Raw genomic sequence first — 18,615 nt, 5'->3', positions numbered from 1 at the left:
AGTTAGCATACAAAAGTGCTAACTAGGCCGAATTCCCTGCAGCTTTGTAAAAGACCATTATTCTCCATTACCTTTCAAATTCCTATATAAGAAGATAAGCACTACCCACCCACTTTTCTTATCGATTCTTGCCTCAGAGTACAGGCTCACAGTCTATGTATCCAAGCAGAAATAATTAACTGACTCTTCCTATTAAGTACAACGTATTTTCAATAAAACAAAATTTGAGCCCCAGTGACTCCATCACAGCACAACATCATGGGGCACAGTAAGACATTCCTCTTTGCATTAGTCAGTTAAGATATAAAAGACATCCTAGCTATTTCTGCCTTTTAAAAATTGATCGACGCTTACTTTAAGAGTAGAAGTGTTCTTTTTCATGTCCTGTAAACTCCCTTTTCTGTTTATCTAAATCCACTTAAAGCTGGCATTGATTGTCTCACTTTTGGCCAATGCAGTCTAGCAGCAATGCTCTACATCATTGCATTTGATCTTGGATTTGCCATGTTTCAATGTGAAGTGAAGTGTTTTGATGTGCATAAGACCAAATTTTCCAAAAAAAGTTTCTGTCTTAGTCTCTAAATTCATACGGATTTTGCACAGGGCAAATCTTACTTGCTTTGTTCATTCACACCTTCCAGTTGACTTCGTAAGAATATTCAGGTGAACAGAGCCGTGAAGATACGACCTGCAGTTCTGCAGAGGCACATAAAAGGCACATAAAAGAATTACAACACCTCACTATATCCTTTGTAGGTACAAATGTGGCTTTGGCATTCAGATGGCAATATATTATATCATGTGTGCCCATTAGCCTGTTAATTGTCTCATTAGCAACAACGAATAACTGCAGGCACAAAATATGTCTGAAGAAACTAAAATTTTATTCAGATACTATTTATATTACTGTGACATTCCTTGGGATGGAAGTGCAATATAAATTCATAGTATTACCTGTCAAAAATCTATCACCTCTTCTCCAGCCACTAGAATATCTTTCTTTCAAGAAATATTTTTCCTGCCAATCACACGATAATAAGCAAAATACAGCTTAAATGGAATTTTCTTCTTTTTCATGTCAGAATGATCTCCACTTGCATAATATAAGGGGACTGGGTTTCTTAATCAATATTTCACTCACCTAAAATAAAATAGTATTATATAATGTGATATAATATACTATAAAGTGATATAATATAATGCAATATAATATGACACATAAGGAAAGCATGGTGTCCATTTTCCCTAGAAGATATGACATGCTCATGAATTATGCATCACTTGATAATGCCAGGAAGGGCAAACCCACCAAACAAGCAGCTCACATCCACACTTACTTGGACAGCTCTGTCAGGGGCAGCAGGAGCCACCTTCAAGCCCAGAGGTTGAGACGGACCGAGCAGATTTGATTTCAGTCAGTTGCTGCTAATTTCTAGATAAATATCAAAAGTAGAGTAATAAGCCAGTGAATGTGACTGACTTGGGAATCCCCAATGAACAGCTGCATTTTCAGGAGGATTTAAACAGGGAAGTGGAAGTGGAAGTCTGGGGCCAGACTCTTTTCAGTGGTGCCCAGCGACAGGACAAGAGGCAACGGGCACAAACTGAAGCAGAGGAAGTTCCATCTGAATACAAGGAAGAACTTCTTCACTCTGAGGGTGACAGAGCAGTGTAACAGGTTGCCCAGGGAGGCTGTGGATTCTCCTTCTCTGGAGATATTCCAGACCTGCCTGGACAAGGTCCTGTGCAGCCTGTTCTGGGTGACCCTGCTTCGGCAGGAGGGTTGGACTGGGTGACCCACAGAGGTCCCTTCCAACCCCGAACATTCTGTGATTCTGTGATTCTGTGGTGTCTTGCAAAACTCATAGGGAGAACACTGCAGGTTGTTGGAGTGACGTGGAGATATGGAGGGCTGTCCCGGTTCTGCACAGAGACAGCCTCAAGCACCGCCAGCCAAGGATGGAACGAGGTCTTCTTCTCGTCCTGCGGTTTGTCCACTACACCCGCTCTGCCCGCCTGCATCTCCCACCCATCCCACCTTGCAGAGACAGTACCTGGCACCCCAACTTTGAGAGGCGCCTACAAATAGCTGTGGGCAATCAGTGGGTGCCTGGGTTACCCCCTTCTCCAGCCATTTTGAAATGGAGATGAGAGACTCTCTTGTGACTGCCCTGGGCAGAAGCTGGGCATCTTGAGGACTTTGTACACTTCAAATTCGGGCAGAGGAAACCCTCATCCTAGGCAGGAGATGCCCCAAGGGCTGCGGGTGCCTACCTGCTCTGGCCTGGGTAGGTCTGACAGCTCCCCTCCGACAGTGCCACTCCACTGCATGGGGAACGTGGCCAGCTGGGAAGCTGGAGCGATGGCCCCGACGGAGCAGCAAAATAGTCGCTGCTCCTCGTGCTGTGTCAGAGGTGGCAGGAGGAAAGCGAGTATTTCCCCGGGAGCAGGAGCCGGACTGCTCCGCTTGCAGACGGTTTTAACAGGCATTCACCTGTTTCTGCAGCTTTTGTTAAAAAATGCGGGAGTTTGTTCTTTAATGATAATCCACACACAACATTAATTTCAGAGGGTGGGCTCTCGAGCAGTAGTTCCTAGTCATTTTGCTATAAGAAAAACTGAATAAACTAGAAAAATGTGAACAGTGAGTTGGAAAGTAATATGTCAAGGACAATAAAACTTTTGATTTCTGGTTTAACATTCATTCAGTATTTCAAGAAAAGCTGCAGTGTCTGTCCACGATTATTAATTACCACGAGCTTCATTCACTGTAACTCTTCTTTCTCTTCAAAGTAACATATACATCGTTATACATCCCCCATTTTGTTTTCCCACAAGGCATGTTTTCAAAACAACATGTGCTGTTTCTGATGCAATACCATATCAATCTGATTATATCATACGTAATAAGATATGCCCTACGATAGAGAACTGCACAGATATTTATTTAGAAGGACACCTTTGATGTTGTGCGAACTAAAGACATCTTTAAATTCTACTGAAAGAAAAGTGAAATTCTGCGTCACTGTAATCAATCTTGATCCATTGTAGAAGTCTGGGCTCTGCACAAGTGCCATCCTAATCTACTTCCAAATATAAGCTTCCAACTAGACAGTCAAGACGCGCGGATTAGCTCTTTGAACAGGAATTTTCTGAAAGCACAAACAGAAATATACGTGCCCAATGCATATTTCACATATCAACTTTTCAATTAGAAGAGTTTTAAAACTTGTTTAAGAATAACATGTCCATGCCGCTGTCACTCTTGAAGTAATGCATGGGTTTAAACTTACAGCCTCCTTGAACAGACTTTGAGGAACAAATAAGGGAATTAGTCCTGAGTCTTTTACATGGATACCAATGACTGCAACAGACAACTACCTAATATTTCTCAAGAACTGATTCAGACAGCTTGTCCACATCTTAGAGAACACACTGTACTCATTTGTTTCTTACCAACACAAAAATACAACGCTTTCTAAATCTTTCCTGTCTTTGAACAATCCACTGTATTCAGCAAGAAGCAACATAGAAAATATACTTTATGCCACTGAGGAAAAACGTAGTAGCATTACAACATACCTTTCACTATGTTTGCACTTCTCTCTTCTCCTGTCATGTGCTACAGCAGCTCAGTTTACATACTGCCTTTCTCTTGTGTGCTTCTGGGCAGCTTCAGCAGCTCTGTCCTCTTTTTAACACAACCCGCTCTAAAGAAGAATTTTTTTTTTTTGTATTATAGTATGTAGCAACTTTCACAAAAAACCAAAAAGACAACACCCCAAACCGATCAGAACACTCCTTGTCTGACGATCGAGCCCCTTTCTCAACTGATGCCCCAGTATGTGAATGGGACCAGTAACCCACGAAGTGAGGTGTACTGATGCCATTCGCTAGAAAGGATGCTGGGAGAACAGAAGCTACATGGGTGGATGGTGGGAACAATAGCAAACATTTCACGTTGGGGTGGCTGGGAATGAATAATGCATGTGTTGGGGAAACAGTTGCCCCATTCTGGTGTGGAGGGGGGGGAAAGAGTGGGCGTGGGAGGTACTTTCCTGATCACGTTTGCATTTCCAATTAAAATCGTCATCTGCACAGACCCAGAAGACACCACGTGATGAGAAAACAATGTGCAAATATCCAAGGGGGAACCAGTTACTATTATATGGACCCACAAATAAAGCAACTTGTACGCAAAAATGATATTTTATGTAGGCAGGAAGGCAGACATACACAAATGAAACCAAAGGACCAAGTGAAATGTTAGCAGGCTATGAGTTCTTCTGATCTGGCATTGTTTAGATACGCCATATAAATGAATGCTTCATCTCAGCTGAACCACCCTTTCAAATTATTGTTAATTAAGTCATAATCCCTGAGAAATCTGTCATTATCAACAGTTAGGAACTGATTTATTATGTTTGCCCCAGGCGATTAATGCTCAAACACAATGGTCACTAATTGCAATAAGAACTAATTTCCCTGGAATTACACCTGCATTTTTAAAGTATCTGGTGGCATATTTTTCGTCTTTAAACTTTAGCTTTTGACTTGTCTAACTAGAGCATTGGTCAGTCAGAAAAACTATTCCCTAATCATCGCTCACAGAAATCACCACTAACAAAAAGCAAGCTGATTTTTGTTAGCTTTGCGCATTATCAAATTTTTGTTGCAGACAACAGCAGCAGCAGAGGTTCTAATCCCTATAAACAATGCATCAGCTCCAAATCCAGCAAAGCTAGCAAAAGCATTTTCAATTAATGCAATGAGCTTTGGATCAGTCCCGAGGGCTTCTTTAAAAACAAGAGGGGGTCTGTTGTTTTCGAAGTTTACATTACAGCTTTTCCTCTGTAACATGTTATTAACGTAATGAGAAATGATTTCTGGGATGTCAATGGCCAAGCTTTCGACATTTATTCCTGTCAGCTGTTTTCAGTGTAGATGAGTCAGGTGGCCATAAGAATTATTGTTAAGTATTGTTAAAGGGACAAATTGAGAAAATTAATCCAGAGGCAGCAAAAAAATTTCTACCTGGAATTTAAAGTGATTTGCTCCACAAACACTTTTTCCCTCGGCTCAGGAGCAGAGTATAAGGAAAAAGCCTTAAAGAATAGCTGCCATTGTCATTGCATTTTAAAAGCATCCACATGACAATTTAAAAAGAACTGCCATTTCAGCTATTTCTTAAATAACCTTTTTCTTCCTTCATAATTGTGTAATATATTTCTTTCACCTTTTGACTAGCGCTTTGGTTTTTTTTAATAAACTTACACACTCATTTTGCAGGAAATTATACTTTAAAATGCTTCTCAGAGGTGTTTCATCCTAACAGTTTCATTTGGGTTGAATTAATGTTGAATCCTGATTTGCAGAAACGGAGAGAGGAAGAGAGGGAGAGAAAGAGGAAAAAAATGCTTAGCTTGTACCCCAGCTCCAAAACACACTTATCTTCAATTTGCACTTCCAAATCAATCTTACAGTAACCTGTATCTGTAATAACAGAATTATTCTGATACTTCTAAAACACATACAGCAGCAGTGTAGTTATCTACTGGACTAGACAGTCAAAAGAGTTTCCTCCCTGTCTCTTCACCAGTGCACGGCTTGTTTTCAAGCCTTCAATGCCACTTCTCCCTTGATAGTTTTTATTCTTTTCTTTTCATCCCTCCCCCCCAGGTCTTCGTCTTTCTTTTTTCCCCATTAAGACGAGAATGGGCTGGTACCTCAGCCAATATGTCTATACATGCCTGAATAGACTTGCAGAAAAGCGGGGTCTCCTTTTGTCTGGGCCCAGTATGGCTGTATGTCATTCCGCGCCGATAGGCAAGGGCTCCTCTCTCTGTGGGAGATTTCCAATAATTGCCAGAACAAATTAAACTGGGGCTTATCTGTTCCTCTCTCTTTTCAGCTTGAAAATGGAGGAACAAGACCAATTTTAACTGGTGACAATGCAGCGTAGAAATAGATTGGATACAGCTTGTGTGAAGCCGTGTTGTAGGCAGCAGCGGCAGGACACCGCTTTGAGGAGCGAGGTGATGCTGCGCTGCACGGACTCAGCCGATCCTTCAGATCTGACGAGGAATAAAAAATGGGTTGGGAGGTTAAGAGCAGTCCATCTAGTCCCCGTTGTCACAGGCGGAGAGGAACAAAGGAGTATTTCTGCTCATACTGGAGTGGACTGGGAACCCCAGAAAAGCGGAGTGGACTGCAGTGTGTAAAAAGGGCAGTTGTAGCGCATTTTGAAAAAAAAGAAATGCAGTGTACAATGAATTTCAGGTATTTCCCCCACATATACACAGCTCCTTCCCTGTCCTTGTTCCCCACTGCGCACATCTTCTGCCTGAGTCTACAGGCAAGCGTCACGAAGTAGTCTTAACCCTTGGCAGAGCAATGAGGAGAGTTCTGCCCTGTCTCTGCGGTGAGTATTTGGCAGTCTGGGGCTGCAAAGAGTGTTTTAAGAGATAATATAGTTATCAGACACATATTTTCTATAGCAAAGAGCTGTCATCTTCCTTTGCAGATGAGATACAGTGAGTTCAAAGTGCTTTCTCCAGGCAAAGACAGACTTGGAACCATGCAAAGGAAATGCATTCTTTGACAGTGTCTGACAGACAGAAATGTGAACCGTCAGATTTGAAAGGGACCCTTAATTCTCGGGGCTGCTGAATGCCAGTGAGAAATATTAGGATCTTCTCTTGACCAACATGATTACTGTTATGAAAAGAGAATATGTCAAACACCTTTCAACATGCTGTTGTCAGTCAAGCTCTAAAAAGCCATCAGTCACTGTAAACTGTCTTCTCAACTACCACTCTGCCTCAGTCAGGCTCCTCCAAGCCCCATAGTCAGTGAGAAACTAATAGCGAAGAAACGTCCAGCAGTGGTACTGTCAGCTTTCCTTCTCTTTGTCTCTCAAGCTCTCATGTTCCTGCTTCATCCCAGAAAATCAAGAAGGAAACTGCGATACAGTCATTAACGAAGACAGAGGATGTAACTTCAGGTTACTGGAACTGGATGCAATATCTGTCGGTAAGGTCACCCTCGCATCCTATCACAGGGCATCTGAGAGAAGAGATCACCACCTCCTTCTCTGCTTCCCTTCATGAGGAAGTTGCAGACAGCAATGAGGTCACTCTCCAGTCTCCTCTTCTCTAAGCTGAGTAAACCTAGTACCCTCAGCCGCTCCTCACAGATCATGCCTTCTAGTCCTTTCACCATCTTTAATGCCCTCCGTTGCACACATTCTAATTTTTTTATATCCTTGTATTGTGGAGCCCAAAACTGCACACTGCACTGGAGGTGAGGCCACACCAACGTCGAGGTGTAGAATATTTACTGTAGAACTTAGGACGAATGTTTGCATACCACAATAAAGTACTAGCACCTTGCTTTTCTCTTTTATACAGATGTGTTCATTTTGTCACACATAAAAAACAAAAACAGTGGGAAAAACCAGATAGATTGAAAAAAAGTTAAATGCAAAGTCACATTTTCAGTTTGTAATGTCAGTCCTGAAAGCACTCCTTTGACCTTAACTTCTGTAATTTGTGAATCTTAAATAAGCAATTCTGTTTCTTAAACAGCCCATAACTAAACTAATTGCCTAAAGAGATGCTGTAATTTTAGATCATTTTTAAATGTCTCTGGAGGAGGCTATGCAAAATTCATAATAGGTTCATTTTCCATTAGGTACTCAAGAAAAAAAATAGCAAAGTGTAAGTTTTATAGTGTGATCTTCAGTTCTAAAAATTGTGAATTGTCAGCAAAACTGGAATGGAAAATCCATTCTGAATTGACTTTTTTATAGTCGTAAGGCTGTGAATTCAACTTTTTCAGAAGCACGCACTTCAGAGACTCTGCAGTATTTTACTCCCATACATTCTCATTTCTACCTATTCTTTTTGATCTAGGAAGTTACGGGCTAGTCACCATCCAAGGGACAAATGCTCACATTTGAAAGGTGTATGTTTAGAGCCTGGACAGAACTCAGCTTCTCTGTTTCCGACTTGAAAACACAGCACAGTCAATAAAACCTACATCCTTGCAAAGCAAACACGATCAACTTCAGTCGTTAATTATAGTCTAGAAAACTTCCTTACTTAGGAGGAGTCAGTAAAGGGGATTCCATGTCTATAAAATAGGCTAGGTTGCCATTGGCCTTAATTAGTCCCATGCTGGAGAAATCTGAATATGGATTAAAATTGTCCTTTCTTTTTATTAATAGATAAATGCAACAGTAGAAAATAAACTTTTGCTGAAAGATAAAGATACAAGAGTAACTCATGGCAGGGGGGTTGGAACTAGATGATCTTTAAGGTCCCTTCCAACCCTCACCATTCAATGATTCTATGATTCTATGATTCTATAACTGCATGTGGGCATGAAGCTATAGATGACCTCTGAAGCGACTGCCAACACAAAGCGAAGAAGATGCAGCGCTCATGGGAGGAACGGGCACCCATCTGCCTGCCCACTGGTGACCTCTCTTCAGAGCCTTGGGAAGAGAGGACTGACTTTGCTCGTTGTGGCACTGAATCTGCCTGGCCTGCTACTTTCAACAGGAACAAAACCAACCGTTTGACAAGGTGCAGGGTGCCTCGCCAGCTGGCCACGTGGCTGGGCAGAGAACAAAACTTTCCCAAACCAGTCATGGCAGAATTGACGTCTGTTAGTCCTTTATCGTCTCACTGTGGCTGTCGTTAAAGGCTTAAATAGCCTTGCTGCGTTCGTAGTGAGTGCAGCAGTATCACAGAATCACAGAACGTTTGGGGTTGGAAGGGACCTCTGTGGGTCACCCAGCCCAACCCCCTGCCGAAGCAGGGTCACCCAGAGCAGGCTGCACAGGACCTTGTCCAGGCGGGTCTGGAATATCTCCAGAGAAGATGACTCCACAACCTCTCTGGGAATCGTAGCTGAAAGCAGGTTCGTGCTTGTGGGGAGGTGGCTGCCCTGCTGCTCCCCATCCTTGGAGGTGGATGGCCCTACCAGAGGGCTCTCTGGCCAGGGGCTTCCCTCCATCCCGGCAGCCCTGGGAGGAGGTGGGGGTGCCACTGCAATGAGGCAGCCTCACCAGCCGTGCCAGAGGAGACGAGGTGATGAGGACCCAGTGCCTGGCTCACCCCTTTCCCCCTTCCCCTTGTAACTGATGGCCCAGATCATTTCTTGCACAGTCTCTCCCTTCAAAAACTGGAGGCAGTGGGGAATGCACAGGTAAAGGGGCCTCCATTTGGACTAGAGCAAGGGATCCTGACTGGATGGAGATCACCAACCTTCAGTGCAAGAGCGGGTGGTGCCCAAGGGTGGGAGCTCCCCTGGTCCCGTGACCTTGCTGCTTGTCTTAGTCAGCTGCTCCATGCAACTACTTAATTTGTCAGCACTTTGGGCTGGCCTCGGTTGCAAATGAATCCAAAACCTCCTTCCCCTCTGCAGCTCTAAATTAATTATTTTTGAACATCAGGCCAAAAAGGCTTGGCTTTCCCTTCATAGGACAACCTAATCCCTTCTCCCATCTGTCGAGGACCGCCTGTTCTGCTGTTTGATGTACTGAGGCAGGAACGACACCCGGTTGGTCTCGACAGCCTTTGTGGCCGCTTAACCTCGTGCTCAGAGCACTGAGCTCTCTGAATGCCACCATAGCTGCTCAGGTTTCCTCTTCATACACTCATAATAATTTTTTTCCTGATTCAGCAAACGTACAGTGCCCAATTAGAAATAGACCCCTTCCTAGATGCATCCTACAGTAGCTTTTAAGCCATCATGTCACTGTGCATTATGATTCCCAGGGCTTTTAAAAGCTAGGGAAGGGCTGGAAATTGTCTTGAGTAGGAAATCCCTAAGGAATGCCCACTTGCCACAGATACTTCTTGCTAGTTCTGCAGATGGCATGTTCTTTCTTCTGAACAGGACACTAAAATAGGCTCTTGCTTACGTGAGGCCATTAAAAGATGCAGTAGCCCTTTCAACACTGGCAGTAGTGAAGTCTTCTGTGTCCTTTCCAAATTCCAATTCAGCTAATTACATGCGTAAGGCACTGTGCAAAGCTCCATCACCAGGTGCTTGATTCCTGCTAATACTTTCCGCCTAACTAAATTCTCTCTGTTGTTTCATCTGTGTGTAGCAGTCACCTTCAGTTCCTACCCTGGACTATTTGAGAGCGTACATCCTCTTTCACTGCTGCTCTGTTTTATTCCGGATGTGATCTGGGGAAAAATGAAATGATTCTTGCACATATAAAATCCATAAATATGAAAGATGTCCTAACTGTATGTTAATTATTCATCACTACTAGTATTACACATACTAATGTTTTCCTCAAATTATAGTGTACCCCACTGAGCTGTAAAGATGTTAAAGACCTGTAGTTTTTCATACAAATTTCGCACAGAACTCAAATGAATTTCACCAAAGAGATCAAGATCAGATTTTGTGCATATAAAATCCGGTCCTCACCTAGGGATGGGTTTAGAGAAGGAAGCAACAAAGACTTCAAAAAATATGCATTGTTGATAGCTTATAGTGCGCCATGAAGTCTCTGCATCAGATAGAGCAGAATTCAAAGCCAGCCGTTAAAGCACATCACCATATGCACATCAAGGATACTGAGCTCTCTGCTAAGCACACAACTGCTTAACACCGGCTTCACAATTACCCTGTAGGCTGTCCAGCCTGATTAACTACTGACATCAACAAAAATAGTGACTGGAGATTCCTGCAGCTAAATATATTTTTTGCCATATAAAGATGTCTTGGGTCTAAATACAAAGATCTCTGCACAACGGTGTGAAACAATCAACTACCAGCAGTAACACTTAATGGCTCTGTTCAATATAAACTGTGCACTTAGGAGTGATCATGGTATAATTATAGAAAAATGCATTAACAAATAAAGCTTTAAAGAAAGGTACTCAAAATCAGATAGTAATTTGGAAATGAAGTTGTGAATCTCAGGTAAAATCAATACAAATTGCAGTCATTTTAAACAGGGATAGCAATAAAAAATCATTGGCATTGGGTTGTTACGAATGTGTTGGTTAGCACTCTACTGTTGTTTCACTTTTTTTAAATTCCACCAACAGATGCTATTAAAAAGAAATAAGATTAAGTTGTAAAACGGAATCTTCTGCAGTGGTAATCACAACAGACTAAACTACTGCCTGTTCCCAGTTTCAAACGGGAGACAGCTAGGAGCTTTCCACTTAATAAAGGGGTATTAAAGCTGGAATTTTCTTTCCTCGCAAGCCTGACAAAGCCCAAGGTTGAAGCGAAACGATCGGCTACCGGCTGCGAGCAGTGAGGTGAGAAAGGGTGTTGGATGCCATCCTGTTGCTAGATGGGAATGAATGTATGTATATGCATGTATGTATACATTTTTAGCTACCCTAACATCTTTGAATCCAAGAAGAAACGGCTGTTTCCCAAACACACATGGCAGAAAAGGCAGAGCAGGAAGCTGCTGCTGGCCAGTGGGGAAGCCTTTCCTACAGAACCCTGTACAAATCCAACATTTACCTTGCTGGCCTTTTCAATAACGGTGACTGGAAAACACGGTGATCACTGCAAGCGGGAGATGAGCGCAGTAAGTTCAAAACCATTTTATGTTTTGGAGGTGGCACTGCTTTAACATGGAGAAAATCAGAGGAGCTCATGCTCAATTATTTAGATTTGTCTCATCTGTCCAGACTGAAGAACTATGCAGGGTCGCAGAGCTGTTATCTCATGTCTTTTTATGTCAAAAGATGACAGGATTTTCGTTACACAGGGAAATTGCAGATATGTACATCTTCTGGGGTTTGATCACTACACAGCCTGCCTGCACTCTCCAGTAGCACATGAATATGCAGCCCATGTCAGCTCCTCAGAAGGCACATCCCTGGCACTTCTCGTGAGCTCCACTCTCATCGGGAGGTAAGACGTTACACAACATTAAATCAGCACCAATCAGCCAGTTATTACTGGTGCGGGAGAAAGGCCCATTCAACGAACATTCCCAGTAAGGAATGATCACTAATAATGAACACTGCACTAATTCCTATATTATCTACTGAAACATAGGCTACAGTACCATTGCTGCCTGCCTTCTCACTAACGTGAAGTCTTGCACCCTCCCTTTAATTCTCACTCCAAAGACAAGGGTTTTTATGCAGCTTTTTTGCACCTTCCTCTGGACTCCCAAACCTTCAGCACCTCTGCAGTGCAGACATAAACGTCCCTTTCCTTTGCCTTGTGTGAGTCTCAGAGTTCACCTGACTTACAGTGCAGCAGGGGAACTGATGTCTGACCAGAAGGAAGGCAACGTTTGCTGGCACCCACTGTGCTTGTGTAGAACCACGCTAGGCTCTGCAGATGTTCGGAGGGCTCAGGGATGCCCAGGACTAAGCCAGCCAGCAGGAGAGCAGCCTCAGATAAACAGCATCTGTGTAGCGTGCCATTTTTGTAGCCTCAAAATACAGCTGCACCCTGCTTTGCTGGGAGTAACACCACTTGTACCATCAATCTTGAGAACAAAGGATTTTTAGCTGGATTTCCCAAAGCAATGGGTGTACAGTAGCTTCTTTCTGCCTGTCAGTCCTCATCTAATAAATCTGGAATCCATTTAGCCAATTTCAACCCTGTTTGACAGAGAGGATCTTATAGTGTATAAGGAAGAGGATTATGTGCGATATACCCAAAGGACTTATTTTCCACAGAAACTTTGTATATGCATGAATTTAGGCTGAGAGCAAGCTCGTCAAGCATATCTGCTTCTTTAATGTGCCACATATATGCTGCTTGCATGGCTGTGTAATGCATGTCATCCTTTTAATTTGTATTTACAGATAGTTTAAAATATGCACTGGGATCTTAATTTGGAATGAGAATGATAGCATGCAATTAAAATCTGAAATGAAATATAGCAAGAACATTATAAGTTGTAATTGCAATTATTACCAGTAAAAAGATGATGTGCCTGAGATATGGTTTGTCTATCATTTTGTGAGTGAAACTTCTTCAGGGAAAGAACTGCTATTTGTTATGAGGTTGTACACTGGCAGTCACAGCGGTCACCTTGATCCTCTCTACTAACATAATAAAGATGAGTTGAGTTGAGTTGAGTTGAGTTGAGTTGAGTTGAGCTGAGCTGAGCTGAGCTGAGTTGAGGGAAGATAAAACCAGGCAGCATCACAGATGACCATGAGTGACACTAGAGCTCTTCCTCTAGTTTTAGAAGATGGCGCCAATGCTGCATCTTCAGCAATCCCTGTGTGGTGAACGTTAGTGACCTTTTAATGGTGACAGTTATATGAAGTGCTTTGAATAATTATCCATGAAAAGATCCTTTTATATATCTTTACAGACATCCTGCAATGAGATGCTCTTTTGTGGCATTTTCATTTCCATTCTAAACCATATTAATGATTCACTGAGTTGGAGAATCAGATGGGGAAAAAAAAAAAACCCAAACAATTTGCTGCTTCCAGTGCTATTGCCTGGAGGCTCTGCCTCAGAAGCAGCCGAGCATCCTCCACAGCCATGGTGGGTGAGGGTCCCTCCGATGGAGCAGGGAATTCGGGGAACTCCACCTCTCACAGGACCGTCTCGCTCCGCTGCAACTGTTCCCTGGCAGACGATGGGGAAAGATCATCTGAAACAACTGCAAACAGCAGCAAACAAGCTGCAAACAAATCTACTTAGGGAAATTCCCATGTGGTGTTGCTGGCTATATCACCCGCATCTACAAGTTTGCAAATAATTGCTTTTATTTAATTCAGCATATAGCATACTGCCACAAGAAAACAAAATGAGGGAGGAGGGTGGAGCTGAAAATTGGAGAAAACAATGCTGTGTAACTAGCAAAAGGAAAGACCTTAAAGCTATAAAGCAGTTTGAAACATTAGGGTTTTTTTTTTTTGTTACTGCTGTTTTCTTTTTTCTCACAGATGTTAAAGGAAATATCTACAGAGTAAGAAATATCCTGCCTGTATAGGAGAGGAATGTGAGCTTAATAATACCTGTATGCTTTTGCAGGAAATCACTGAGGTGATGGACCCACTTGTATTAATTTCATCAAACTCTTCTGCATTATTATCATCCTGCAGCAAAGTTAAGCCTACACAGATCTAAACCTGCCTCATTCAAAAGACAGATTCCAAATCAGTATTTCTTTTCTGTTTCGCATTTTCAGCATGATAGACAGAATGAAAAATATGTTTAGAGAATGGAAACGGGCTCCACAATGCCCACACAGACCTGTACAGGATATGAAATGGAATTCAGAAGCATTTTATGCCAAGTTCTTTTAGCCTGTCAGTGAAGTTTAAAAGAACGGTGATGACAACTGATAACAGATATCAATATTCATCTTTTCAGGGAAAACTAACCTCAGATCCCTATGAAGCTGAAGCTCTGTTTTGTGATACTCAGGGGCGGCATCCTCAGAAGACTGAAGGAGTCTCAATCAACCCTAATTTTTCTCTGCAGTTTGTTCATGACGACGTGCTATCAGAAGTTCTCTAAGTTCTGTTGCGGGTGGAGACAGTTCCACTGCCTTGAGGGTCCTTACATATAGTGCTGTAGGGCACCTCAAAAATAAACTTAAGTGGCAATCAGATGACCATATCTTTACTGAAAATTGAAAAACTCTTTAAAAAAAACACCTGGAGTGAGAACAGCACTTCAACTTCAACTTTCCTAATATTTCAACTGGCTAATTCTTGCGAGAGTCAAACAGTTGGGGTAGAAGGAGGGAAGGCAGATTTTTTTCCAAGGTCTAAGCAGCTGTTGCAGAGAATGTGAGAAGCACAGAGTCTAGGACCTCATAAGGAAATGAACACCATGAGGTTCTTTCCTGACATTTTTTTTGCCCACAGTCAATATTTTCACAAATTCACTTGATCCGATACCTTCTGTCTTTAATTAAGATGTTGGCAGGTATGGTTTGCTTAATTTATGCCAGAGTATTTATTCTAATCTCCTCCTTATATGATCTGCTCATCTAGAGGAGCAGAAATAATGATTCACCAGTTCTTGTGAAGACGACTCACATACTCCCATCATTGTATTGGAAATCCCTGTGAATCTGGGCAGAAGAGAAACATCACTCAGACACGTCACCTCTAAAACAGTCAGTTTTAGAGACAGACTCCCTGGCTTGCAGTGAGCAGGAGTGAAGTCAACGAGAGGTCCCATGGACCTCTGTGCTGCGATAGCTGGAGCCGAGGGAGATCACTCTGGAAAGTCCGAGGCAAGAGAGCAGAACCAGTCTATAAATCATGGGCCATATTCATCAGAAAGTCAGAAGTGCAACGGTCTAGACTGTTTCTAACACAGCTACTCAACCAGGACCAAATTTGCCGTCGATGCATATGGAGAAAGTACTTCATGAATAGCTCACAGAATAAGGTAGCCCTCAGCACGAAGACACGTGTTGCAAACCAGCCACAAGCAGGGAAAAGTGCTGCCTGAACAATATCCAGCGAATACGCTATTCAGCTGATCTGTATGCTTGTTGTTTAAAAAAAATCAACAAAACTCCCCCTCTCTTCCCACTATTCAGATTGCTCTGTTGGCCAGAAATGGTACAACGCGTCCCTGCCATCGTAACAACCAGCAGCCCAACCCACGCCGACAGTGTATTTTGGGGCACAGCATGTCCCGTAATGCAGGGCTCCCAGTGTCCCTGTGCTCCCTTTCAATGCTCTCTGTACCTGCTGTTGATACAGAGGAACTCGGAGGGGATGCCCCTCTCCCTCACCAACCTCCCTGTCCTCCATGCCCTGCTCCCCACTGCCCCTTGGATCAGATCACAAAGCCGTTCAGGACTTCCCTTTCGCATTTTGACTGCTGCAGCATTTTTCTGCCCTCCTCTCCTTTTCTCTGGCTTTGCTGGCCATCTGTCAGCAGCCCGGTTGATCTTTCCAAGCCAAATGGAAGGCGCTGGTGGTGGATTGGAAGGTGCTGCTGGTGGATGCAGCTGGGGATGGGCAGAAAGAGACAGCCGCAGCCTAACAGCACGGACACTGCCACGAAGCCAGTCCGCGGTCTCGCCACCCCCAAGCAGCCTCAGGACTGAAGCACCTGCCTTTATCAGAAGCTGTGAACGCTTGGCTTTAATTAAGGCCAGCAAAGATAAATGGAGGCTCAGTAGGCTTGTGTTTTAGATGCTAAGGTAAGGCAAGGCATTGCTCCATTGCGTGCGTTCAAATGAGCATTCAGCATGAGCTGTGCCATTACGGACTGAAAGGAGAAAAAAAATGCAACTGAATTAAATCTGACAGCATAATGCAAAGAATCAATAGCTGTTATTTGCTGTTCAATGATGATGATACTGTTTTCATTTCATTATATGTGAGTCACAACCAGCTTTGTGTTGGCTTAATTGTATTCCTTAGCAAGTAAACTGAGGCATGCAATTTACAGCAGCAACATCTGTTAGAGAAAGCCTATTTAAGACTAGCGCAAATTGGTCCTGAGCAATGAAATTAATTTGCTTCCAATCCAGCGCACTAGATTACAAAGACGTGACATTATGTTTGGTTGGGTTTTTTTTTAATTAACAATAACTTAATAAAGATTTCTTTTGACTGACAGGACAGAAAACCCAAACAGCCTGTGGCAATGCATCTTGTGACCCAGCCCCCTCAATGACCTGTCTCAGTTTTCACATGTTCAGGATCACACAATAAACCCTAGACCCCTCTGCCCCTTTGAAGTGACTCCAGCTTTTGGCGATGGTTGAACACACTGTATTCATTGCCTTTCCTTTTCACGGCCTTTCTACCAAAAAGATCACATAAAAGAAGCAGAAAGGAGAACAGAAGTGGGTGAGCAAAGAACTCAAAGGAGCCAGCTGAGGAAGGAATGACTGTCACAGGACTGAAGTCATTGTAGGTGTTTTTTTTCAAGCAAAGTAGCAATGGGGAGCACTCATTCATTTTTTTTCCGAAGTCTTACAGAGTGGTTCAGCCTTAAAAGGGTTTAGCTATGGTTTATCTGGGAAGGGACAGAGCTGCAAATGAGTTTCAGTAGACTGTAGATGCAAGGAGGCATTGGCAAAATGAGAAACAGGTCTGGCGTAGTCATCCATGACCGGCTCTTTTGTCTTTATTTCTCCTCTTCTCCCGGTCTGTTTTGTCCACAGTTCCTCTTTCTTCTCACTGTCTGCCTCTCTGTTGGTCTGGGTCTTTTTAGCAGCCTCCCTTTTTCCCCAAGCATCCTGGTGAGGTCCCAGGAGGCTGCGTTTGTGCAAGCTCAGCAGCGCAGAGCCCTCCAGGTACCTGGGGTGCTCTGTGACCCCTCCAGGAGCCAGCTGAATGCCCAGGGGTGGGTGGAGGTGCAGGCACAGCCACGTCCATCCCGGGCTGAGCTGAGCCCTGAAGTGCAGGTAAAACGGGCAGGAGCCAGGGACCATTCTGGAACGCATCCTGCTGCGAGGACAAGGGATGCCGAGTGTTATTTCTGCTCCTCACCTTCGGCCTGGTGGCAGCTCTCTCTGATTGAAATAGATTTAGTTTGCTTTTTGCTCAGATGCTCTCTTTTCCCTCCCTCTTCTGCATCCTGCAGAGCCTGTGCCACCGCTGGACGTTCATGTTTCACGGAAGAGGGGAGACTCATCATTATTGCTGCCATTCCCAAGTTGCCTTTGCTTTACAGGTCCGCCTTTAATGCTGGTCTCAATTAGCAAGGATTCCACATTTTAATATCACTCTGAATTGCCAAAGCAAGGAGCTTTAAACAGCTCGATGCCACATCACAGCTGAGGTCTAATATTGCTTTCTTCTAATCAGGGGATGGTAGCTGTGGGGAGGTGTGGAGGTGGGCCTAACAATTGGGTGTCTGCATGGGAAAGGCACATTTTCACAGCTTTGTGTAGAACCTGCAGATTTCCTTGGGGACCTAATGAATTAAACATTAAGCCTATGTATACTATGGTAGATATAATTCCATGATTAAAATCAGGGAAAAAAAAAAGTAAAAATGCATCTACACGTGAAGACCTCCAAGACCTCTATGTCCCACAATGTAACTGGGAGTGTTAAAATGCAGTGTTATCCTAGGAAGACCTGCTACAGCAAAAATCACATCGTGGGTGTCTATATTTATTATTTCATGTTGGTTTTTTTGCATAAAATACATTCAGCTTGAGAGCAAAGTGTTTATTTGTTTCCTGACTGCAGACCTTGCAAACCATATGTGGAGCTGGACCAGCAGTGTCTATTTGCACAGCTACCAAGCGTGAATGGCTAATTGGCCAAACTGTGACGCTGTTGGACCTCGTGCAGTTCTATTGGCCTCACTGCAATTAGGCAAGTTGCGACTAATTAGCCCTCCGCAAACATTTTTGAGGATGATGTATATGATAGAATAGAAACCTCAGCTTCTGTCTGCCCATCTGCATAGAGTCTGCAGGGCAAAATGAAGGGAAAAGCAGCAGAAGAAACTCAGATTTTTGTTAGACCCCCTGAGCAGGAAGATGCTCTTTTTATGTGGTAATTTTTCAGAGTAAAGTTACATACAAATGGGAAAAAAATTCCCCTCCTCCTCTGCCTTTCGGCTACTGAATGCCTTGTTAGATGCTTTTCTCCCCATGTAAGAGGAATCACTGACAGAGGACTGTCAGCTTCCTGGAATGATAAT

General features: G+C 43.2%; 1 protein-coding gene across 5 annotated transcripts in view; it reads right to left on the bottom strand.

Annotated features, from left to right (window-relative positions):
- Positions 1-18,615, bottom strand: part of CDH20 (cadherin 20) — a 123,598-nt gene that overhangs the window by 53,071 nt on the left and 51,912 nt on the right. For 2 of the 5 annotated variants that reach the window (XM_075417147.1, XM_075417148.1), the window contains one exon: positions 3,583-3,710. The exons of the other annotated variants lie outside the window; for them this stretch is intronic. The gene's annotated coding sequence lies outside the window, so the exon portion shown is untranslated. The remainder of the gene's footprint in view (positions 1-3,582; positions 3,711-18,615) is intronic. 5 annotated transcript variants of the gene reach the window in all.

Source organism: Opisthocomus hoazin, chromosome 3 (genome assembly GCF_030867145.1).
Source record: "Opisthocomus hoazin isolate bOpiHoa1 chromosome 3, bOpiHoa1.hap1, whole genome shotgun sequence".
Classification (NCBI taxonomy): domain Eukaryota; kingdom Metazoa; phylum Chordata; class Aves; order Opisthocomiformes; family Opisthocomidae; genus Opisthocomus; species Opisthocomus hoazin.
Note: the sequence above shows the minus strand (reverse complement) of the source record. Positions and strands in the feature narration are given on the sequence as shown.